Below are 26,737 nucleotides of genomic sequence, written 5' to 3' on the forward strand. Positions count from 1 at the left end.
CGCTTCCCACACCTCTCACCCCTTGTTTATCGGTACAGAGTCTTGTTTTATTTTGTTAGGTTGGGTTTTATTGTGTTGCCTCACTCCCCAGGACCCTTATGGCTCTCCTCTATTTTGCTTTGCATGTTATATAATACTGGAGAGATGAGGTGTGGGCACATCAGTCACACCACTAATGTAGTACCCCTCCCCCATGGTTCTGGAGGTCTCTCACCTCTGGTAGAAAACGCCGGATGCCACGGGACTCCTTCCTCGCACAGTATGCTCCCAGTCGGGGTGCAGGGGAGGGCTGACTAGTGACCCCCAGATTAAACCTCTATATGTCACAAGCAAGCGAAAAGGGCGTCTATTCTGGAATGTGTTTATGCTTTATTTCCTTGTTGATGTCCTAGGCAACCTTTTAGGTATTCTTTATCAGTGACTTTTACCTTCAACAAGTGTGTAAGATTACCTGTACTGTGCTGTTTTGTTTCTCCTGGATATGTAAAATCAATAAAAACTTTTGAAAGTAAAAGGGAAACGGGTTTGATCGCTATGGCCTCTATGTCTTCGATTGCTACCCCATTTCACAGAATAAACTTCATAACGCCTTGGTGTAGTTGTAGGGTATTTCCTTTGCATATCATTCTTGGCCATCAAACAATGCTTAGCTATGTGATTCCCCCTTTTACACAAAAAGCACTTGAGCACTGTTCTCCCTGCATAGGCCCTTCTCTGAGCATATGGCATTGGAAACTCACATTGCTGGATAACATTACTATGATTACTATGATTGGAATGAACACACTTTACACTTTCATCATCTGAGGAGTCATCAGAATCCCTGAATCAATTTCAAGTGCAGTTATGGTACTTTTATTTAAATTTACAACATTAATTCCTATCATAGTAACATTACTTGCAGCAATAATAGCATCTGGTTTACCAAATTGTTGTTCTATAGCCTATATCTTTGCTGAGCACTCTGACTGTTCAGCTTTTGCATGTTTGGAGTATAACTCCATCATGGCTGCCTGTGTAGCCTGTAATTCCTCCCTAAGCAGTATGATAACATGACATTCTCAGCCTCTCTTTAATTCAAAAATGCAATATAACTTCCTGTTAATTTACACATTTCCACTAATTCAATCTCTGTTCTAATACACATTTCTCAGTCACAAAATTTTCAATGCGATCAGCAACATTTGCATCTGCGTTTGCAACCATTGCTACTATATTCTCAGTTACAATGTGTACCTGCTCCAAGAATTACTTTTTTTCAGTACACCATTGGGCTTATTTTCAGTGATGTCTCTCATCTTTAACAACATGCATACAACATTGGCCATCTTGGCTTTCCTGCCTTTTTGCAAAGACTTTTTATATTTTATAAGATCATTATGAGTATTATTCTCTTGTATAGACTCAAATCTAACACAGCCATACTTCTTAATGAAACCTTCAATGACTTGAATTGATATGCTAATTATCCTATCTACACTGAAGTTGCTCAGCCAGTTGCTTACACAATGCGCACATTCACAGACAGACAGAATAAGCTGTTCAAAACTAACAGTGACTTGTAGTTCCACAACCAGGAGAAATGCACTCTATCTCCTATTACCACTGATTTTTAGCCCTCTTAGATCGCAGGCCACATTGAACTTCTATTGGAACAGAGAGCTACAGTATTTCACACTCACGTGGTGAAATATAAAAAATAAACTAATATAAAAAAATTGAATTAAAAATGAAAAAAATTCATAATAAAAAAATATATGTTTCTCTGACTTTTTCCTCAAAGATGTGTGGTTTATCCTGTCAATCTACAGGCTACATCAGATAACCAGGGGTGATCGCCCCCTCACTCACCATTACTGACCAGCTACAGGCTTAACAATTTGCATTAACACTACAATAAACGTTAACACATGCATACATATATCAGACAAAAATCTCACCAGATTTTGTGTGTCCGCTCACTGATGAAATATTTCATAGAGCTTTCAGAACCATTCAAGTGGTACTTCCGAATTCACGAACCAGTGCACATCATTGTCCACAGTAGAGCAGGCCTTCCATTCTAGGTGTAGTTGACTCATTATCTTATAGGGACTCAAGACAAAAATACATTAGGGTTTGTGGATTCTGCGTAGAAATTAATTCCACATGCCTTCTGGTATGTCAATTGAAGTAAATGGTATAATAAATATTATTGTACTTATATATATTAATTTGTCTATCCCTATAGATAGCTATTCTATAAAACTCGGACCACGTGTTACTGTTGATATCACAATAATACAAGGTTAGCTATAAAACCAAACACACGGTTTATAAGTAATAAAGTCTTATTTATTTCCCAAGGAAATAGGAAACGCTAACATTAAAGATATTACAATATCACAAACATATACCAACAATACACATCATATCAGAATATATAATACAAGAATATCAAGGATACTTATCGCAAGGCTCTCCATGAGACTTTGTATCATCAGCCAGGCTCAGATGTTAAAGAGAGATAGCCATATAGCTTAGGCAGCCACCTAGCTTGAACCAACAGCGAAAAAGGGAAGAGAGGGCTCTTGGACTAGTTCAGTCCTTTTTATACTTCAAACATACACCATTCAAACCCAACCCCAATGTCATCCCATTTAGCCTTTCAACAAATCAGCATTTTTGGGGCAGTACTTCTCAACAGATCATATTACTGTCTATCCTGCTGTACTTTGGCCTCTAGGGGGCAGAATCGCCACTGTCCAACCTGGGTCAAATCTTCATTCTTTGCTCTTTTGTAGCTTAACCCATCAGTCATCATGGCAGCAGTGGCTCTCTTTGAAGCTTTGTTTGCAGACGTGCTAATCAAGCACTTCAATCTTTATCACACCAGGTGTTCTGGAGCCAGGCTCTTGTTATTCTGATATGCTACAAAGCTTTGATGTGTAGCTGGTTACAGTCCAACTTAGGCCACCTGGCTGTATCAACCAGGAAATTAAATACCAGAAATATGACTTTAGACCATGTTGCTATCCAACATATTTTCTGTCCAATCATGACCAGAAAACTAATCAGGGAAATTGAATCTGCCATGTAGGCTTGCTGTCAAGGGGAAGCTAACAACAGATCATCCACATATTGTACTAACACTGACCCCTTGGGGTTGCTATTCATCCAGCTTATCATTCAGTGCCTGAGAAAAAACATCTTGGGGAGTCATGATATCCCATTGGGAGCCTCCCTCAGGTTAGTTGTTCTTTTATCAAACGTGAAGGCCAGCAGCCATTGATCATTGGGGTGAATAGGTATGCTGAAAAAGCTGATGCCAAATCAATTACAGTGCAGTGAGTGGCAGAAGGAGATATCATTGGCAATATAGTGGACGGTTTTGGTATAACAGGAGCTGATGGTATTGTTACCTTGTTAATGGCTCATAGGCCATGCACCAATCTCCAGTGACAACAATCCTCTCCTGGTTTTAATGGTTTTGGCACTGGGTAAATCGGTGTATTTGCCTGACTCCTACAAAGGATAAGGACCTCCTCCTGTACTAACTCCTCTATCACTGACCTTATACCACTCAGGAGACAAAGGGTGTTGTGGAAGTCTGGGCACTGGTAGTGCAGAATTTCTTTTCAGTCTCACGGGGGGGGGGGGGGGGGGACTTTCATTAGTCCGGGAGTAATTGCTCCCGTTACCCACAGTGAGGGCTTAATTTCCTGTTTAGTTCCCTCCAGATCTGCTAGAATAACAAGCATGAAGAGGATATCTGCTGCCTCTTCCTCTACCCCATTAGGTATATCAATAATAGTTTTATCTGGAGATAATACAATAGTTACTCCCATTTGGACAATAGATCTTGTCCTAGCAACTTACAGGGGGAACATGGTGACAACACAAAAGAATGCGTAGTTGAATGCTCTCCCAGTGTAATGCCGCGTACACACGATCAAACTGCATGACGTACTTAGTCCGTCATACAATCCGACGGACAATCCGGCGTACTTTCCACTGAACGGACTTGACCACACACGGATACACAAACAGTCCGACGAAAGCTTGCGCGATGACGTACAGCACGTACGACGGGACTAGAAATAGGAAGTCCAAGACACAGCAAAGCACCCTTTGGGCTCCTTCTGCTGACTTTGCGAGTGGAAGTTTGGTTAGAGACGATTCGCGATTTGGAATTGGTTTCAGGGATTGTATACTCATTAATTAGGCCCCCACCCCACTCAAATTGGTTGCAGGGATTGTATACTCATTAATTAGGCCCCCACCCCACTCAAATTGGTTTCAGGGATTGTATACTCATTAATTAGACCCCCACCCCACTCAAATTGGTTGCAGGGATTGTATACTCATTAATTAGGCCCCCACTCCACTCAAATTGGTTGCAGGGATTGTATACTCATTAATTAGGCCCCCACCCCACTCACCCACATAACTTATGTCCCCTGGTCCATCAGAGGGCTGAGTAATCTGGGAATTGGGCCGTCTATTTGTTTTTTTTGCTGCAAAACATTTTCAATATTTATGTTTAACTGCTGTTCCAAAATGTTTTTGAGTTTTATTTGTTATGAATTGTTTTGATTTAATGACTAATTATTTTTTTTTTTTACCTGTGTTTGACTCCCCAGTTTCCTTCCACGCCACAGGAATGGCAGACTGTGGCTTCCCAGTTCGCTGCCCGTTGGGACTTTCCCAACTGTGGAGGGGCGATCGACGGGAAACATGTGCGGATTGTGCCCCCACCCCATTCGGGGTCCTACTACTGGAATTATAAGGGGTTCCATAGTGTGGTGTTAATGGCGGTGGTGTCAGCACATTATGACTTTCTCTATGTGGATGTGGGGAAGAACGGCCGGATGTCTGATGGAGGAGTGTTTAGGCAGACCGAGTTCTGCCACCGTCTCATCACTGCTGTCCTGGACTTGCCACCAGCTGCTGATAATGTGGAGGGTCTACCTTTTGTTTTTATCACTGATGAAGCGTTCGGTCTGAGTGACCATTTGATGAAGCCCTTCCCCCAAAGGACCCTCACCCCGGAGAGGAGGGTTTTTAATTACCGGCTGGCCAGAGCAAGAAGGGTTGTGGAGAATACCTTTGGTATTATGGCCAGCCGGTTCCGTCTGTTTTTGACAGCAATAAACTTGGCAGAGTACAAACTGAACTATGTCATTCTCTGCTGCTGCATTTTACACAACTTTTTAAGAAAACATTCTGGAACCCATTACCTGCAGCCAAGTGGGCCTGAGGCCGGACTAATGCCAGAACTCACAGGGCTGGATCATGCCCATCCTGGCTTAGCCCCCCAAACAGCACCTGAGGTGCGTGACCAGTATGTTACCTATTTTAATGGTAGGGGGGCTATTCCAATGCCAGCTGAGCAATAAAGATTTCCTTTTCTTCAAATATATATTGTCTGATCAAATTTTTAAGTTTGGTTCTTGTTTGCTTTTCAAGGTGGTTGTCTCCTACATTCTCCTAATTCAGGGATATGCAATTGGCAGACCTGCAGCTGGTGCAAAACTACAAGTCCATCATGCCTCTGGGTCTCATGCTTGTAGCTGTCAGTCTTGCTATGCTTCATGGGACTTTTAGTTATTTAACAGCTGGATTTCCACTAATTGCATATTCCTGTCATAGTGCATTTGTATTGCAAAGTGTTTTTTTTTTTTTCCCAATAGGAAATAAGGTCCTTTGTCACAGAAAACACAAAATTACTTCCCAAAAAGGTATTGAGTATTGAAAGAAGGAGACACACACACACACATATCTTTTTAGAAAAGTTGTAATAGTGCACATTGAAACAAGTGCCTTTTTTTTTTTTGGTAAACAATATAGATTTTTTGTAGTAAACAATATATATATATATATATATATATATATATATATATATATATATATATATATATTAAAAAATTTTGTTTTGTTTTTTTTGTTTTTGGAAAATAATAAAAAATCTAGATATATACACACATACAATTTAGAAGATGTGCACCAAAAATTGGTAATGTCAACATGTGCTATCTCCCATTATGAGTGATCAATGGATGCGTTTTGTGGGTGCAATCCCTTCTTCTCACATACTAGAATGAGGAAGGGGTTGCAAACACAAAATACGTACATTGAGATCCTCTGATGGCACATAGCACATGTTGACACACTGTGTGCATCTTCTAAATTTGGACTCTAAAAAACTGAATTAAAATTTCAAAAAACATAAAATGATTTTTGCAAGCAAATGAAGAACATGATCTTGCATTTTAGGGAAAAGGGGCTTAGATTCTCCCCAAAACATCGATCATGTTCTTCATTTGCTGCTGAATGGTGTCCAACTGCCTGTGCATGTTGCGGATCTGGTTCCGCATGCAATCGATCTCGCCATTCCAGACCATGATCTGCCCAATCAGCCTCTGGGCGCTGTCAGTTGTGAATGGCTCTGCGGCTTGTCCTTCTACAACCAGATCATCACCTAAAAAAGGTGTAGAAAAAAAAATAGTGTAAACATATGCAGGCATTAATGGTTTACCTTAAGCTGCGTTGTCAGACACTCACTTTGTGGGGTGAGTACCTCCACCACCTCTTCTTCTACCTCGACCTCTGGCCCCTCCACCTCTGGCACTGGGCTGGGGTCCTCTGGCACTGGGCTGGGGTCCTCTGGCACTGGGCTTGGGCTAACTGCCCAATCAGGCTGGTGAGGTCGAGGGGTCCTGGGCTGCTCCAACTCATGTCTGAGTCTTTGTTCCCCTATGAGAATGAAACAAACCAAAAAAGGTAGACTTTTAAGCCCAGTGATATTTGAATCCAGAAATCTGAATATTAAACATTGGTTCGAAGTGGTGTACAATTATTAGCTAGTTGTTACAAAATCCTAGTTGAATACATCATTTAAATTACCTTTTAGGCTGGGTTCACACTGCTGTGATGCGTGAAAGCTGCAAATCTACTGTGGGTTCCCACATTGCATGCCTCCCGGAGGCAGTTCACACGACCCTATGCAAACTGCTGGGAGTGTCAGTGAAACCTTTAATGACACCCCCAGATCAGTTCGCATATTGCAGTGCGATCTGCAAACTCAGACAGGAATCGGATCGCATGGTGTGAACACCCATGCGATCCGATTCTGCTGTGGCTTAAAAAATGGGTCCTGTACAAGTTTGTGCCAGATGCCATGCAAATTCTGCCATACTACATGTGATTTGCACTACAGTGCGGTGCGAACCACATCCGATCTCATACATAGCAGCAGTGTGAACCTAGCCTTTAAACAAACTGTGATACTTTACATCATTTAGCCAAGTTTCATAGATGGACACACCAGAATCATCCCCTTGAGTCCCTGTGTGTGATGATCTCAAAAAATGTTCTATGATGTCCCAAACTACACGAAATTATCCCCAGTTGAGATGTGGAACTTCTATATCTATATCTTAATTACAATACATTACACTGAATAAAGTGATGAAACAGTTGTAGCTATAAAGATATGTACACAAGGATATCCTAAATTGAATGTCACAATTCAAGGTATCATTAACAACAATAAAAGAACTAACAAATAAAAAACCTAAACCAATACCATATACTGATACGCGCCATTTACGTACAGTCATATGAACGATCAAGCAGACGACAGTTTAATACGGCAGATTTACCAACTTTTACGAACGGGTAGGTACGAACGTCAAAATAAGCGCAAAGTACTCACTTTTTTTGAGCGCCTTTTTTATTCTCCTGTATTGATCTGGCTCCCTGGATTTTATATCCGACCAGCTTTTGCGGAGTTGATCTTTAGCTCTTCGGACACCAAATGTGTTCTCCAAAGTGCTCACTACTGTACTCATTATTCTGTCCTTCCAGATATTGGGTTTGGGATAGGGGCCATTTTTCCCATCGTAATCTTCTTTTATTAAGATGTCCACCATCTCCACCATCTCTTCGAAAGACATGTTTGTGGCCTTAAACCTCTTCCTAGCTCTGGAAGTATTGGGTTCAGGGCTTTCCTCCGCGCTGCTCTCAGAAAATACGTCCGCCATCTTTATCTAGCTACTCTCCCACAGCGGAACAAGGGTAAAAGGAGCGGGGAAATACGGTCACAAGGAACGTCAGGGGCGGGCGACGTGGGCGACGCAGGCGGAGCTTGACGCATGCGCTGTATATAAAGCGTTACCGCGAGGAGGTACGTTTGTCCGAACGGAAGCAGCGAGTGATACACACGACGGTAAGATGGTGATCTTTTTATTTTTAGGGTTTTAGGCCTGCGTTAGGAATGTATATAGTGGGATTTTACCTTGTGGATGGTTAGTTGATTTTAATGTGGGTTGGTGATTGAGTGGGGTTGGTGTTTTGTGTGGGTGTGTGTGGGGGTGGGGGTGGGTGTGTGGGGGGGTAGTGTGTGTGGTAGTGTGTGTGTGTGTGGGGGTGTGTGTGTGGGGGTGGGTGTGTGGGGGGGTAGTGTGTGTGGTAGTGTGGGTGTGTGTGTGTGTGGGGGTGGGTGTGTGGGGGGGGGGGGGTAGTGTGTGTGGTAGTGTGGGTGTGTGTGGGGGGGTAGTGTGTGTGTGGGGGTAGTGTGGGTGGGTGTAGTGTGGGTGTAGTGTGTGTCTCGCCTACATTGTCACAATATAAATAGTGTGCGTTTGGTCTGACATTAGTATTTATGTATTTCTTTTTTTTTTTTGTTTTTTTTCTTTTTTTTCAGAACTCAAAATGAAAAAGTACAGTCCGGACCCCTTTAAGGAGGAGGCATTCCTGGCAAAATTCATCGAGATGTTTGAGATGCACAGGAACCTGTGGGATGCCAAGCACCCACTATATTCAAGCCGTCCTGCCCGGAGGAAAACACTGGGGACAATTTTGAAGTTTGTGAAAACCTGACTCCCCCAGGCAGACATTACGTTTGTGGGCTCCAAAATTCAGGTCCTGCGTAACATGTATAGGCGGGAGCGCCACAAGATCCTAGAGTCCCGCACATCAGGAGCAGCAGCAGATGAGATATATGTACCTAGGCTGTGGTACTACAACAGGCTGCGTTTTCTGGATGACCCGTCAGAAGCCAGGCAGTCACTTTCCACTCTTCCATCTACCCTTCCCTCCACCCTTCCCTCCACCTCAGCTGAGCCACCCCAGGAAGATCCAGACCCTTCCTTCCTGGAAGAAGTTGATGCGCCCAGCTGGAGCCAGGTATATTTTAGTTTATAAAGTTAGGATTGCTCAAATATTAATGATGTAAAGTTCAATGTTTGAATTGCTTCCAAATCTAGGATTTCATCACAAATTAAATTAGATATAAGGATACAGTAGTTTCCACAAATGTGGCTAAAATCTTGGTGAACTGATGGAAAAATGATGGTGTCAAAATGATAGCCTTTTGTATTTCAAGACAAATGTATTTGCAAGTGAGAACTGTAAAATTGTCAGTGATTGATGATGTCAAAATATATATATATTTTATTTATTTATTTATTTATTTTTTACACAGGATGAGCTCACCCAGGAGGAGGTCGGGACCAGTGGTATGGAGGAGGAGGCCGGGACCAGCCACACACAGGAGCTAGCTGGGCCCAGCAGGAGTCGGACAGAAAGTCAGGTCCCTCCCCTCCGCCTAGCCAGCAAGAGGCCCAGGAGGATGACACAGACAGAGGAGGAGTCATTGGCGCTTATACGTCAAGCCAGCCAATTGCTTAGTAAACCCCCCAATCCTGAAGAGGCCTACGCTACTTATTTGGCCAACAAGTTGCTTGAAATGGACAAGGGACAGCGCAACTTGTGCGAGGCTATTTTCTTCGATAGTATTCAGCGGGGTCTGAAGGGTAAGCTAACACCAACCACCAGACTCTACAACACAGACCCTACTGCTCCTCCTCCTCCTCCTCCTCCTACCACAAGTCCACCACCAGAGGCACAGCCTCCAGCGAAGCGTGGAGGGAAGGCTAGACGGAAGAGTCGGAAGTGACTGCCTGGCTTCAGTCTGCTCTGACAGAAGACGCAGGCTGTTGTAGTACCACAGTCTGGGGACATAGATGTCATCTGCTGCTGTTCCTGGTCTGTGGGATTCTAGGACCATGTTGTGCTCCCTATTTTCATGTTTACACAGGATCTGAATTTTGGTGGCCACTGACTTGATGTGTGCCTGGGGGACAAAAGGCTTCACAAACTTCAAAAGTGTCTCCAGTGTTGCCTCCCTCTTGATTTTGTTTTGTACAGACTAAAAATAAAGATTTATTTTTTCCAAAAATATTGAATTTTTTTTTATTTTGGATTAAAAAAACAGAGTTTATTAGTGAGTAGGCAGGTACATGTCAAAAGACTATGGGGGTTATTTACAAAACACACGTTCATGTTAATATAAATATGCTAACTACAAGTGCAATTTTTAAAGCACTGCAAGTGCACTTGGAAGTGCAGTTGCTGTAAATTTGAGGCTAACATTTGAAATGAGGGGAAGCTCTGCTGATTTTGAACATTCAATCATGTGTAAGCTAAAATGCTGGTTTGGGTATCTATCTATCTATCTATCTATCTATCTATCTATCTATCTATCTATCTATCTATCTATCTATCTATCTATCTATCTATCTATCTATCTATCTATCTATCTATCTATCTCTACTTACATAGTCTGCTTGGACCAAAAAAACATAAGTCCATCTAGTTTAACCCCCCCCCCCCCCCCCCCAAAAAACAGCAAAATAAATAAATAATTTTAAACTAACAATAGTAGTTCCAAAAATATATAGTAATAGATAAATTATAAAATTATATATATATATATATATATATATATATATATATATATATATATATATATATATATATATATATATATATATATATATATATATATATATATATATATATATATATTTTTTTTTTTTTTATATATATATATATATTTATTCTTGAATTGGAATATTAATCATAGGATGAGGATGAATAAAGACATTTGTGATAACTCTGTGTGAATATAAGCAGCAAAGCAACTTCACTTTTCTTGCATTATGAAGAAGAAAAGAATGTGCTATATTAAAAAAACACAAAATTAGCAGCATGACGAATATGCTAGCTTCAATATGAACACTAGTTTTACAAGACAGAGCGCTTCCGCCCTGCAAATCTTTTCTGGGCATGCGCCATTCTTAGTCCGTCGGACTAGCATACTGACGACCATATTGTCCGCTGAAACCAAAGTACGACGGAAAGATTTTTGTGCAAACCGAGATTCTTAGTACTCCGGACTGCACGCTGAAAAAGTCCACTGAAGCCCACACACGAGCGGATTGTCCGCTGAAATGTGTTTCAACGGACTAAGTACGTCATACAGTTCGACCGTGTGTACGCGGCATAACAGACACTCTTTTGGTAACTTCAGCCAAAATTACTCTATTGCTCACCCCAACCAGAGAAACTTTCTGATTAGAGGTGGGCAATTTAGGGTCAAAAACATTCAGCAGTGAACGTGCAGCCCCTGGATCAATTAAGCCCAACAGATCTATACCATTTACATTTATTTCAACCAATGGCTTATCGACAGAGTCCATTTCAATAACAGCCAAGTTGGGGCACAAAATTTCTGGTTCCTCCATGTTGTCATCACATACCAGTTCATCCTAGCATCGCCTGCAATCCCGAGCCAGGTGACCCTCTGTTCTACATTTGAAACATGTGGGTGGCACTTGTGGCTGCATGGCAGGCAACCTAGCCCTGGCAGGCACTATCTGCTGATATCGGGACTGAATTCTCGGATTCCTCTGTTTTGCAAAACATCATTAGCAATCTGAGCTATCTCCACTAACTCAGGGGCTGACCTTTTCCTACTGTACGCAGTTCTATTTCTTCCCTAACATCTGGCAACATTCCTCCTGCTAACACATTCACCAAGTCCGGCTGTTTGATATCAGCATCATCATCAACCATCCAATCAGTATGCTTCTGAATAGTGTCTTTAAATCTATTCCAATAGTCTAACACATCCTCTCCTTTCTTCTGAACAACATCCATTAACACTCTCATGTCCTGCCCCTTATCAAAGGTAGTGCTTATCCATTCCTTTAATACTTAATTTAACTGATCAAGTTTTGATTCATACACATCAGTATGTCCCTCTTCTCTCTTTAATACTCCATGCTCATAAGCACCCTTATTCTTTGCAAACACATTCCACGGGCCTTCATACTTCTCTGGTATTGCACAATCAATAAAAATCCACATATCTCCGTGGGTAGCCTGTTGTGTCTTTTGTGCCCATGCTACCTTTTTGTACCGCTTCTTTGGACAGTTTTCAAGATTTGCTAAATCTGCCCAGGAGTTGAGTTGTGAAACGTTAACCCTTTCCCCAGCCTGGTCCAGCCATCTATCTAATATATTGTAGACAACCTGCCTACAAACACCTACTTAATATTTTTTACATGTTTCTATTCACATGGCATAACTTCAAAAAATGCTGCTTACATTTTACTTGCTCTTTTTTGAAAACTTCAAAACTAGTAGCCAGAGGGGGCTAAGGAGTTAGGCAGGGATCATACTCTGCTTTATGATTTTGATCATTTCAAATTGAGTAGCTTACAGTTTGTCCAAGACCTGCTCCAAAAACACCTAGAAAGGTAAGAGTTTGTTAAACTTTTTTATAGACAATAAATGTAAATGGAAACACATAACAAACATCTGGTGGGTTTTTCTCAAATTTGACTGCAAAAGTTGAAATACAGTTTCACTGCTTCAGCCTCGGAAGATTTGGTTGCTGAATGACCAGGCCATTTTTTGCGATTCGGTACTGAATCGATTTAACTGGCAAGTGCGCAGTCATGCGGCACTACACCCAAACAAAATTGATGTCCTTTTTTCCCCACAAATAGAGTTTTCTTTTGGTGGTATTTGATCATCTCTGCAGTTTTTATTTTTTGAGCTATAAACAAAAAAAGAGCGACAATTTTGAAAAAAAAAAACACAATATTTTGTACTTTTTGCTATAATAAATATCCCAATTTTTTTTAAAAAAAGCTAATTTTTTCTCAATTTAGGTATTCTTTATGTATTCTTTTACACCTTTTTGGTAATAAAAATCGCAATAAGCGTATATTGATTTGTTTGCACAAATGTTATAGCGTCTACAAAATAGGGGATAGATGTATAGCATTTTTAATTAAAAAATGTTTCACTAGTAATGGTGGCGATCTGCGATTTTTATCGGGACTGCGACATTATGGCGGACAGATCGGACACTTCTGACACATTTTTGGGACCATTGGCATTTATACATTCATCAGTGCTATAAAAATGCAGTGATTACTGTAAAAATGCCACTGGCAGGGAAGGGGTTAACACTAGGAAGCGATCAAGGGGTTAACAGTGTTCCCTCTCCGTGTTCTAACTGAAGGGAGATTGGACTGTCTAGGGGAGATGACAGATCACTGTTCATAATTTGTATGAACAGACGATCAGTCTCTTCCCCCCACAGAGAATCAGATCTGTGTTTCTCAGTGTGCCCCCACTAGCATCGGCTCCGGGCGTGCATGCCACTCCGTTATATAACATTGTTTTGCACAGCCGTGCCATTCTGCCACAGTAAACCTACAGCGGCTTGTCAGCAAGTGGTTAAGTATATCAGGATTCAACTTTAGTTCCACGACCTTTATAAACATTTACACTTGACTTGCAGAATTGTACTGCATTATGATAGCATAAAGTAGATGTAAACCCCAACTGGTTGACATTTAATTTTCTTTGGGCTCTGTGTATGATAAATAGCTGCCATTTTTTCCAATAAAATTCTTATTTTCACCTTTTTTTTCATTCTTTGTTATATCTCAGTGCTGTTGTTGGGTGGGTTTTTAGATCTACTTTAATTCTTAATATTCTTAACAATATCCAATATTTGCATTTATGTTTAAAAAATATTTTTGAAGCCTAAAACCTAGGATGGGTATATTATAAAAAGAAAGAAACTGTCCATGAGTGCAAAAATAACTTTTTATCTGAGGATAAACCTTGACAAATGATGTTCTCAAATAAACAGATGGCAAAGTCTTCCCTGAACAAGATATAGTTTATCACAAACAGCTTGCAGAACTCTTTCAGATGTTATAAACCAAGAAAAGCCAGGGAATACTTCAAAATTATTTTACTCTTTGCGCTTGATTATATTTTAAACTCCATACCTGTCAATGTATACAGGTAACTTACAAAACAGTAACTAATTGAGTACACCATGGACCAGAAAAGCAGGTTATATTTTCAAGATATTTCTGTAGCTCTAGTCCAGTCACATGACTAGTATAGGTGGTGAACATGCTGAAACTATATATTACACTGATGTGTAAATTCTGTCAATCACAGTTGAATCTTGATCCATAAAGATCGGGTTGCTTTTCCCATGAAAATCTATGGGCAGATATGAGAAAATAGATGTGAATGGCATAATGTTTTTGTAGTCAGCCAATAATTTTACTTACTAAGTTATAAGCACACTTTTATGATAACACAACAAATATATCTGTTTATTTATTGATATTAAATCAAGTATTCTTACTAAATGTGCCTTTAGAAAATGTATAAAAATAAGTATGTCAATAGCTTAATTGATTCAAAACATAGTCAGTACACAGTAAGGCCGCGTACACACGGGCGGACTGTTCGCCCAACTTTGTTTGTCAAACAGTTTCGGCAAACAGTCCGCTCAAAATTAGCATGGACGGACATGGCCACACACGGCACTTTTTGAGCGGACTGTTTCAGCGAACTGTTTGCCAAACAGTTCGCTCAACTTTTGAAATGAACGGACTCGCCCACGTAAGGCGGAGGCAAATCCGCCCATTTCGAGCGCGTGTACAGGTAGGCGGGGCCCGCGAGGGAGACGTCGCGGGCTCCGCCGCCTGGAATGGACTTAAAGGGGAACCCCAACGCCGAAAAAAATCGGCGTGGGGGTTCCCCCAAAGTCCACAACAGACCCTTGTCCGAGCACGCTACCCGGCCGGCCAGGAAAGGGGGGCGAGCGAGCGCGCCCCCCCTCCTGAGCCGTACCAGGCCACGTGCCCTCAACATGGGGGGGTGCCTTGGGGAAGGGGGGGCCGCGCGGCCCCCCCACCCCAAAGCACCTTGTCCCCATGTTGATGAGGACAAGGGCCTCTTCCCGACAACCCTGGCCGTTGGTTGTCGGGGTCTGCGGGCGGGGGGCTTATCGGAATCCGGGAGCCCCCTTTAAGAAGGGGGCCCCCGGATACCGGCCCCCCACCCTATGTGAATGAGTATGGGGTACAATGTACCCCTACCCATTCACCTGTGAAATAAAGTACAAAAAAAAACACAACACAGAGAAAAAATATTTTATTGCACAGCTCCGGGGGTCTTCCGTCTTCGGGGGTCTTCTCGTTGGACTCCTCCGCTATCTTCGTGTAGCTCTTTTACTAGCGGAGGAGCCCGGCTTTCTTCCTCCCCGCCGCCGGCCTCTTCTCCCGACTTCGGGGGTCTTGTCCCCCTCTTCGGTTCTTCTGCCGGGCCACCGCGCCTTCTTGTAGCTCTTTTGCAGGCGGTGGCCCGGTCTTCTGTCGCCGCTGCCTTCCATTCTTCTGTCGCCGCCTTCGGTTCTTCTGCCGGGCCACCGCGCCTTCTTGTAGCTCTTTTACAGGCGGTGGCCCGGTCTTCTGTCGCCGCTGTCGCTGTCGCCGTCGCCGTCGCCGCCTTCCGTTCTTCTTCTTCTTGTTCTTCTTCTTCTTCCCCAGGAGATGTTGACACGTCGCTCTCTCCGGCCGGAATGCCAGAGCCGCGCTGTGCGGTCACTTATATAGTGACAATGGGGCGGTGTCACATGGTATATGTCACATGGGTTGGTCACATGGGTTGATGTCACATGGGGACTATGACATCGTAAGGGGGCGGGGTCACCATGTGACCAACCCATGTGACATATACCATGTGACACCGCCCCATTGTCACTATATAAGTGACCGCACAGCGCGGCTCTGGCATTCCGGCCGGAGAGAGCGACGTGTCAACATCTCCTGGGGAAGAAGAAGAAGAACAAGAAGAAGAAGAACGGAAGGCGGCGACGGCGACGGCGACAGCGACAGCGGCGACAGAAGACCGGGCCACCGCCTGTAAAAGAGCTACAAGAAGGCGCGGTGGCCCGGCAGAAGAACCGAAGGCGGCGACAGAAGAACGGAAGGCAGCGGCGACAGAAGACCGGGCCACCGCCTGCAAAAGAGCTACAAGAAGGCGCGGTGGCCCGGCAGAAGAACCGAAGAGGGGGACAAGACCCCCGAAGTCGGGAGAAGAGGCCGGCGGCGGGGAGGAAGAAAGCCGGGCTCCTCCGCTAGTAAAAGAGCTACACGAAGATAGCGGAGGAGTCCAACGAGAAGACCCCCGAAGACGGAAGACCCCCGGAGCTGTGCAATAAAATATTTTTTCTCTGTGTTGTGTTTTTTTTTGTACTTTATTTCACAGGTGAATGGGTAGGGGTACATTGTACCCCATACACATTCACATAGGGTGGGGGGCCGGTATCCGGGGGCCCCCTTCTTAAAGGGGGCTCCCGGATTCCGATAAGCCCCCCGCCCGCAGACCCCGACAACCAACGGCCAGGGTTGTCGGGAAGAGGCCCTTGTCCTCATCAACATGGGGACAAGGTGCTTTGGGGTGGGGGGGCCGCTCGGCCCCCCCTTCCCCAAGGCACCCCCCCATGTTGAGGGCACGCGGCCTGGTACGGCTCAGGAGGGGGGGCGCGCTCGCTCGCCCCCCTTTCCTGGCCGGCCGGGTAGCGTGCTCGGACAAGGGTCTGTTGTGGACTTTGGGGGAACCCCCACGCCGATTTTTTTCGGCGTTGGGGTTCCCCTTTAAGCCCATTCCAGGCGGCGGAGCCCGCGACGTCTCCGTCGCGGGCCCCGCCTACCTTCACACGCGCTCGAAATGAGCAGACTTTCCTCCGAGCGGGAACAGTTTGCTCATTTCGAAAGTAGCCTACACACGGGCGGACTGTTCGCTCAAACACAGTTTCAGCGGACAGTTTTTCGGAATTTCCGAAAGACTTTGTCCGTCAAACTGTCCGCTGAAACTGTCCGCTGAAAGCCCACACACGAGCGGACTGTCCGCCCAAACACTGTTCAGTGGACAAGGTTGGGCGAACAGTCCGCCCGTGTGTACGCGGCCTAAGACGTTTTTTCATGAGCACACTTTCTCCTAATCAGCTAAGAGTACCTGTCTGATCCGATTCCAGCTACAAAACAGAACTCTCAGTTGCGTGTTCTTGTAAATATATGTGAAAATTGCACAGCTGTGATAAGGCTCCTCTGTAATGTAGAGTCCTATTTTAATCAATACAAGTACTAAGAGAGACTGTATATATTAGTGAAGGGTGTATAAATAAGTAATATTTGAATTAAGATATAAATGCAGACAGCCCGGTAAATGCAGACATACAGTATCTCACAAAAGAGAGTACACCCTGTATGTAAATATTTTATTATATCTTTTTATGTGACAACATTGAAGAAATGATACTTTGCTACAATGTAAAGTAGTGAATGTACAGCTTGTATAACAGTGTATATTTGCTGTCCCCTCAAAATAACTCAACACACAGCCATTAATGTCTAAACCGCAGGCAACAAAAGTGAGTACACCCCTATGTGAAAATGTCCAAATTGGGCCCAATTAGCCATTTTCCCTTCCTGGAGTCATGTGACTCATTAGTGTAACAACATCTTAGGTGTGAATAGCGAGCAGGTGTGTGTAATTTGGTGTTATTGCTCTCACTCTCCCATACTAGTCACTGGAAGTTTAACATGGCACCTCATGGCAAAGAACTCTCTGAGGATCTGAAAAAAAAATAGTTCTCTACATAAAGATGGCCCGGGCTATAAGAAGATTGCCAAGACCCTGAAACTGAGCTGTAGCACTGTGGCCAAACCATATAGCGGTTTAACAGGACAGGTTCCACTCAGAACAGACCTCACCATGGTTGACCAAAGAAGTTGAGCGCACGTGCTCAGCATCATATCCAGAGGTTGTCTTTGGGAAATAGACTTATGAGTGCTACCAGCATTTCTGCAGAGGTGGAAGGGGTGGGGGGTCAGCCTGTCAGTGCTCAGACCAAGCACCACACACTGTATCAAATTGGTCTGCATGGCTGTCGTCCCAGAAGGAAGCCTCTTCTAAAGATGATGCACAAGAAAGCCCGCAGTTTGCTGAAGACAAGCAGACTAAGGACCTGGATTAGTGGAACCATGTCCTGTAGTCTGATGAGACCAAGATAAACGTATTAGGTTCAGATGGTGTTAAACGTGTGTGGCGGCAGCCAGGTGAGGATTACAAAGGCAAGTGTATCTTGTCCACAGTCAAGCATTGTGGTGGGAGTGCCATGGTCTGGGGCTGCATGAGTGCTGCCAGCACTGGGGAGCTACAGCTCATTGAGGGAACCATGAATGCCAGCCTGTACTGTGGAATACTGAAGCAGAGCATGATCCCATCCATTCTGAGACTGGGCTGTAGAGCAGTATTCCAACATGATCACGACCCCAAACACACCTCCAAGACAACCACTGCCTTGCTAAAAAAGCTGATGATAAAGGCAATGGACTGGCCAAGCATGGCTCCAGACCTAAACCCTATTCAGCATCTGTGGGGCATCCTCAAACAGAAGGTGGAGGAGTGCAAGGTCTTTAATATCCACCAGATTTTAAAAAGAATAGAGACTGACAATTAAAAAAAATATATATATATATATTTCCATTATTTCAATATAAAAACATATCAAATACAAATGCTAGAATACAAAATTTCTCATAGTAACCCCTTTAGTAGACACCCAAAAAGTCATATTTTTGCCACATTAGTTTGTAAATGAAGAAACATTGTAGTATTGAGCTGGTTAAAACATAGAGCTTGGTAATGGTACACATTAACATACAGATATAGTGCATCATAAGTCATACACATTTAGAAATGGGATTATTGTGCAGCTGTGCAGGATAAGCGAAGCAATTATCACATTGATCACATGCTACAGAGCAGTTCTGGTCAGCTCTGTGCATTGTGGATGTAAAGCTAGTCATCCACAACTCTGCCCCTGGCTACAGTACATTACTGGCCTCATCTTAAACTGCCACCTGAACTGGCTGCTTCACTCCTTTTAAAACCTCCTGCTCTCTAGCCCCTCATCATCTGCTCCCATGTTCATCTTCAGGACTTCTCCCTTCCTCTGGAACTCCCACCCCAATCCATATGACTAGCTCCTATTCTCTCTGCCTTCAGGCGATTCTTGAAAACGCGTCTCTTTAGTGAAATCAATCCCACCTTTACCCAGCAACTGGAAGTTTATTTTCTTTTATCATTTGCCTCTCCCCTTTGATTGTGAGCTTTCAAAGGCAGGGCTTTGTACTTGTATTGAATAGTTTTAAAATTGTACAGTCTTTCTTATTTTGTAATTTGTTGTGCAAAACAATTGATGCTATATAAATCCTGAATAATAATAATAATAATAATAATAATAATAATAATAATAATACATGCACACTTTACAAAAAGTTCTGATTATTGTAATTTTGTATATACTGAAGTTTATATTTTGCATAGGTAGTTCCTACCTCACCGAGTCTACGGTTCATAAAGAGTAGCGGCAACATCCAATGTAATATTGTATATAGTATCCCAAGATCACATTGAGCATTTCACATTGCAAATAATTCACACTGTAGATGTAAATATGTTTAGGTGAAAGGATCTTTCAACTAAGAATTCAAAGTGCTTAGCCTGTGTTGAACAATGGAATACTGGAATGGCAATAATACATATGAAAAGGGGAAAAGCATTTTCATGTAAGCATTTGATGGACAGCCTTGAGAGCAGGGGCTGAAAGGATGCTGGCATTGTGTGAGATATGAAACAAGTGGGACTGTTATGGTAGAAATAATTGCATCCTTCACGTTCTCTCTTCTTGTCTTTCTCAGAAAACATGGTATTTAGTAATGTTATCAAAATGGTTTCCTTGTGTCTACTTAAAATGTATGAATATTGAAAAATGAAGTTGTTATGAATGTATTTCAAATGGATAGAATATATAAGAGGCAGTTTTCTGTACTCTTCTTATGACATCTAAATTAGCTTTGTAGACATGGACACAAACGGATTTATCGCCAGGAGCTTCCTATAACTTTTACATTTATTCAAACCCTTATTGTTCATTAGGTTCAGGTAATCATTTCTCTGTACACCTAATTTATATAAAGCATTTCCCCTAAATTTTCATATCTGTGCAACAAATATATATTTTAATTTCCTTTACATGTGATTGGGCAGTTAATGTGATCATAGCCTCACCATATCCACTAATGTACTGTAATGCCCCATACACACGGTCGGACATTCCGACCACAAAGGGATTTTGCCCAAAACTTGTGTTGCATACACACAGTCACACAAAGTTGTTTGGACAATCCAATTGTTTGGAACGTGATGACGTTTGTTGCGTAAGTCAGGACTATAAACGGGCCAGTAGCCAATAGCTTTCGTCTCTTAGTTTATTCTGAGCATGTGTGCCACTTTGTTGGAATTGTCTACACACGATTGGATTTTGTTGTTGGAAAATTTTAGATCCTGCTCTCAAACTTTGAGCGTTGGAAAATCCGACAGAAAAAGTCTGACAGAGCCCACACACGATTGGATTTTCCGACAACATAATCCGATTGGACTTTTTCCATTGGAATTTCCGACTGTGTGTATGGGACATTAAGTAAACATTCTCTACAATTTGGATACGTGAAGCAAGGGAGAAGTAGGGAGTGTAACGATATCACGTCTGAGCCAGGATATATTGTAACTAGTTGCCATTTTGTGTGGAAAGCAGCCATGACAGTTTGGCTGACCTTAGAATAAACTTACAGAATAATCTAAACTCCCCCCTCCCTTGTCTTAGGAATTCCAAAAGCTCTTAAAATCTTCAAAGGGAAGAAAGGTTATCTTAGAGAAAGCAGACCAGGCTAGGTCAATACACAAAGCTCATGTTGCCTGGCAAGATATTCCGGCCTGTCGTAAAACTGTCACTTTCTCCATTCAGAGAACAAACAGATACCCGTCGTAAATACTTCCAACCACAGACTGAAGAAAGATTAGTAAAGTTTGGAAAATTCAACATTTTTTATAACTTTCAAAGCCATCATAGCACAGCCATAATATGGATATATTTAGTTTCCTCGGATAATTTCTAACATTTCAAGTCCAAACACCCCTATGTCAGGTCATATGGGAAGCCACTGGGACCCCTTACTCCTCCTAGGTAACCCTGAAATGGGAATCCTGTCATGTGTGGACTTGTTTTGAAGCAAATATCATGCTGATCACTAAAATGGATATCTGCAGTCTATAAACAATAGAGAGGCAGAGATATGAATATGTATCATAAAGTTGTTGTGAATTCATTAAGAAAAAAATAATAATAATACATTCATATTTACTGTCAAAGAGGTGAGATTGTTTAGGCTTTAGGAACAGATGAACTACAATGTTGATATTATTGGACTAGGACCTCTTGGAGAACTTTAAAATGCAAAGTACAAGATCTCACAGGTTTTCTAAATGTTAAAGGAATTAGTTATCTTTTAAAATTTTACAAGTCTGTACTGAAAAATGTGTGGCCTGAACAAAAGGGATGTTTGGTCACAAACACCAGAGGAAATCTTATCTACCTCATTTAATGGCCAAGGAAGGCCATGCAAATATATATGGCAAGGTTTGGGCTATACTCAGGAGTACCTGTGACCAACAGCCATTAAACCTGAATGACCAGAACAAATATCCCATTGTCTCAGAAAGTGAGAGATCAATAAGCCAAGTAGTCAGTATTGTCCTAGCTTCTCACGAAACAATGGCAGGAGAGATTCACACGCTAGGACGATAACAGCTATAAAAACCGAGAGTGGAATGACAGGTGCATATATCTGAGGTGTTGTGTCACAATGTTGGAGACAGATTCATATACCAGTAACATAAATATTTTTCTAAGCCATTCAAATTATATATATAGGTCACAACTGAGATTATAATTTTAGTATCTAATGATCTAAAGAACTTGGTCACAAAGAAATTATATATGAAAGTATGATTATAAGTAGAAGTGTTTTAGCAACAAATTAGTATTATAAAAAACATAAATCATGATTAGAATTGTATAAGAATTTAACCTATGTTTAGATAAACAAATATTGATTGGATACCCAAATTATACATGTATCCATATAGATAATAATTGTATGTGATTTGTTTGATATATATCTAACCTGTGTCCTTTCTAAACGGACTAAAGATTAACAGATATACATTGATATACATATATATCACCAATTTATGCAAGTGATTATTGGAAATTTATGTTAAAGCGTATTCTACATTATGCCATAATTCTTGAACACTCGAATATATTCGTTAGAACATATAAATAACGAACACATATTACAGAATTAGAAAAATATTCACTTAAAGAAATAAAACACCAAACATAGGTGAGACACCTGGTGGTGGAAGGTGCTATTACCTTAAAATCACGAGACTCCCGGGAAAGCTAACCATTAAGTCTGCCGGCCAATGAGGGGGGAACACATACCCTCTGGGCAGAACTTAGTATAATTTTATGATCCTTTTGTTGAAGAGGATATTTAAGAAACTAGAAAGATGGAGAAAGGAAGGAAGCTCGGAGGAGAGCTGGGGGGAGAGAGTCAGGGGGAAGCTTAGGGACCCCCCCCTGAGAAGGGACACTGGAAGACATGCATGAATACACATTTTACATTCATGAAGATCCCTGCTCCTTGGAATGTTGAAGCCACGGCAGCCATCTTAAAATTCCTGGTAACTAATACTCCACACTAATAGCCATATTGGAAATGGGTAAATATATGTTTATCATCTATTTTATGTTCTCTTAAATATTGATGTTTTTGAATATTCTATTATTGAAATACTTCTCCCGAATCAATAACCGCCTTTTAGATTTTTCTCTAAATTAAATTTTTCATACATTTCTTTTTGCATAGATGCCAATTTTATTGACAAACAAATGTCTAATTTATTTCACATTGTTAACCACTTACTTACCTGCAGTATAGTAACGGCTGGATGTGTGAAATACAGACATTCTGTTTAATTGTCAATTATCAAAAGGTTATTGATTCTACCGAGAAATGATAATGGTGATAATTGTGTCCAAGGTACTACTACGCCCAGTTTGAGGGTGTTCCCAGAAATTGTCAAAATGATCAAGTAATGTAATCTGTATTTTAATATTTCATGTAAATATTTGTTTTCTGTCAACCAATAAATGTAGCTATTTTGTATGATCACTCGTCTCCGTGAATAAGTTTCACATATATAGACTGTGTCATATAGACTGATTCTGTATCTTAAAAATATCTTCGTTAAAAATTACTTAGTAAATATTGTGCGGGAAAATTCCTTAAAAAGCACAACAAAGTGTACCTGGGACAGGGTCATGAGTGTAGACACCTCCCAGCAACCAACCCCTAAACAAGATGACCAGACGATTGGTCACTGGTCGCTGTCAACACCCCCTTTGATTTGACAGAAAAGAGGAGAGGCCAAGGCAATGGTCAGTTCTCCTTTTACCATCCAAGCAGGAACATCTGCCAAGTTTGAGAACCGATTACCTTTGCTTATCGATTGAACTCTGATCAACCCTTGGACATTAATTGCAAGTATTCTTCCTTCTCAATTCTACCTTATTTCTTTGTGGCTGTATATTGTCTTTATTTTTTGAAACATCCTTTTTCTGTAAATGTTTTATTCGCACCAACCTTGACCTTTTCATAATAAATCCTTATGTTGAAAAGTGTTAACCTTGTCTTTAAAGCTCTTGATGCAAACTATAAACGAACCTGTCTCTTAAAAGGGCGCTACTGTGGTAGAGTAAGGCGCTGAGCAGACCTGTCTGTGGTGGCAGTGTGTGTTGCAGGCGCCTATTCTAATTGGTATTGCTAAAATTACGAGTCCCCCCGGCTCTGTCTTTAAACGGGGGTGGTGGCAGTTAAAGGGTTAATTGTGTAATTAGCCCAGTGACAATCGCTCTCAGGCTGCCTGCACCTAGATTGTGGTCCCGCAAGCTGGAAAATCTTTGTGCTGGGTGCAGCTGAGTGTGGCATTGTTACGTAAGTGACAGCGGGGTGTGAGGTTGGCCAGTCCTTTGTCGCCAGTTAGCGAGGAGGGCAGGGATCTGACACCCGCGTTCGTCACATATTGGCTGGCAGCGTAGCGGGATAGTTTCGCATTAAGAGCATTCAGTGCATTGTTAGAAATTAGCTCTGCACTGAAGGAGTGTAACCTTTGTGGAAACAGTCCATAGAGACAAGCTGGTGCACATTATTTTTTTTTGTTACTTTTTTTAAAAAGAGATATACAGCAACAGCTCCTTTCTACACCTTCTTCCTATCTCTGCTTTCTGTTCTATCTTTTCTGCTTGCAACATGTCTGGGGTATCAGCATATAAAAAGATGAGCAAAAATGATCTGACTGCTGAGTGCACAGAAAGAGGAATTGATGTCGGTGGCAAAAACCGTGATGGCTTGATACATGCCCTACATGAGTTTGATATCCGTGCAGACCAGAACCTGGGGGAAACTGGACCAGAAAGGGTTTCCGCTACTCCAGAGCCCAGTGGTTCAGAGGCGGCCTCACCAGATGGGCATGCAGAGACTGACACTGGACTACCATGGATTGTTACCTCCAAGCCATCGCCGGAGCAGGCCAGCATCAGATTGCCTGGAACCAGAATAGACTGTCCTCAAATGCAGGAAACGCTACAACACCTCAGGGAGATGGATCCTGTGGTGTACCTGCAGTTCCTTGAGCGTCAGGCTGAGAGAGAGGCTGCAGAACGCAGGGCTGAGAGAGAGGCTGCGGAACGCCAGGCTGAGAGGGAGGCTGATCGTCGGCACGAACTGGAGATGGCTAGGCTCCAGCAGCAGCGACAGGTTCAGAACCTCGGATCCCTAGAGCACAGGGATGACTCTCTGCCAGTGACTCCGGCAGCCAAATTTCCAGTTATGGAAAAGGACAGTGACATTGACGTGTATCTACTGTCGTTTGAAAAAACTTGCCGTCAGTACCATCTGCCCCCAGCACAATGGGCCCGGTACCTGACGCCAGGGCTACGAGGCAAGGCCCTGGATGCTTATGTTGAACTGTCAGAAGAGCAAGGCGGTGATTATGAGGCCCTAAAGGCTGCAATCATCCAAAAGTTTCAGCTAACCCCGGAAGTGTACCAGAAGCGTTTTAGGTCCTTGCAAAAGGGGCCTGGGGACTCATACCTGGATGTGGTAAGTCGCTTACGCACCACATTCCGGCAGTGGACTAAAGGCTTGAAAGCCGATTCTTTTGAGTCCTTGGAAGATCTTATGATTGAAGATCAACTTTTGCACATCTGTCCTACAGACGTCAGACAGTTTGTGCTGGAGCGAAAGCCAACCTCTGCCAAAGCAGCAGCAGAACTGGCAGATACCTATATCCACTCTCGGGTATCTGACCATCGCAAGGCTCCTCCAAATGGCTGGAAAGGAGGGAAATCACACCTGGCAACCCCTCTTCTACCTACCAACCAAGTTCCTCAGCGGCCGGAACCTGCAGCTCCTGGAGCCAAAGCCTTTGTGACTGACAACCGCAAATGCTATAACTGTGGGAAAGGCGGACATCCCCGGACACAGTGCCCTGAGCAGAAGAAGACGACAACCCCTGGCCATCCGGCCAGCAACCCTTCTGCTGTACTGCTCGTCGGTGGAAAACCTCCAGGAACCAATGCCAACTTGCAGCCAGTCATTGTAGGCCAACGAACTGTAACAGGCTTTCGTGACACTGGAGCCGAAGTCACTTTGGTCAGACCAGAGGTGATAGAAGAAACCGACATCATCCCAGAGAAGTACCTTACCCTGACTGGAGTTGGGGGAACCTGTTCCCATGTACCTCGTGCCTATGTTTTCCTGGATTGGGGTGCCGGAAGTGGGATGAGAGAGGTGGGTGTCTCGGAGGAGATCCCCACTGCTGTGTTGTTGGGTTCTGATTTAGGTACCCTTGTTTCTTACTATGCCCCTGCTAAGAGCACCCTGGATGCTCCCACGGAACCTTCTGGACCTACCAAGGTACTGTTTACAGATGTTGGGGTAATATCTGGGCAACCTGTGGATGGACAGAGGGAGGGGGAGGGTGGAGTTGAAGTGCAAGGTCCTCCTTCAGAGACAGGAGAGGAGACCCCCTTGCTAGTGAAGGTACCTGATGTATGTTCCAATGTTGCTGAACTGATAAAGGTTAAATGTGATGATGATGACAATGATGACAATGATGACGATAATGATGATGATGATGATGTATTGCCAGTCTTGGTGGTCACTCGCAGTGCTGCAAAGGCAGCCGAGGTGCAGGCACTGATCGCAGAACAGCAGGAGGAGGTCTCGGGGCCCTCTCCCTGTTCTGACCCAGTGGACTCCACCTCTGTTGAGCCTCAGCAGCCGTCCTCGTTTGCCACAGGACTGCTGGCTGAGAGTTGTGGTCCCGCCTTTGAAACAGCACTGCAGACAGACCAAACACTAGCACAGCTCAGAAGTCTAGCTGATCGCCCCCCTGCAGAGAATGACAAACAAAAGGTCTACTGGGACAAAGGGAAACTGTATAGAGAAAGTTTGCTTGCAGAGGGGAATGAGGCTGACATAGGTGACAGACAGCTGGTGGTACCCAGTCAATTTAGGGGATCGCTGCTAAAAGTGGCCCATGA

The sequence above is a fragment of the Lithobates pipiens genome, unplaced genomic scaffold (genome assembly GCF_037356315.1).
Source record: "Lithobates pipiens isolate NorthernLeopardFrog02 unplaced genomic scaffold, aLitPip1_a1.2 Scaffold_18, whole genome shotgun sequence".
Lineage (NCBI taxonomy): Eukaryota > Metazoa > Chordata > Amphibia > Anura > Ranidae > Lithobates > Lithobates pipiens.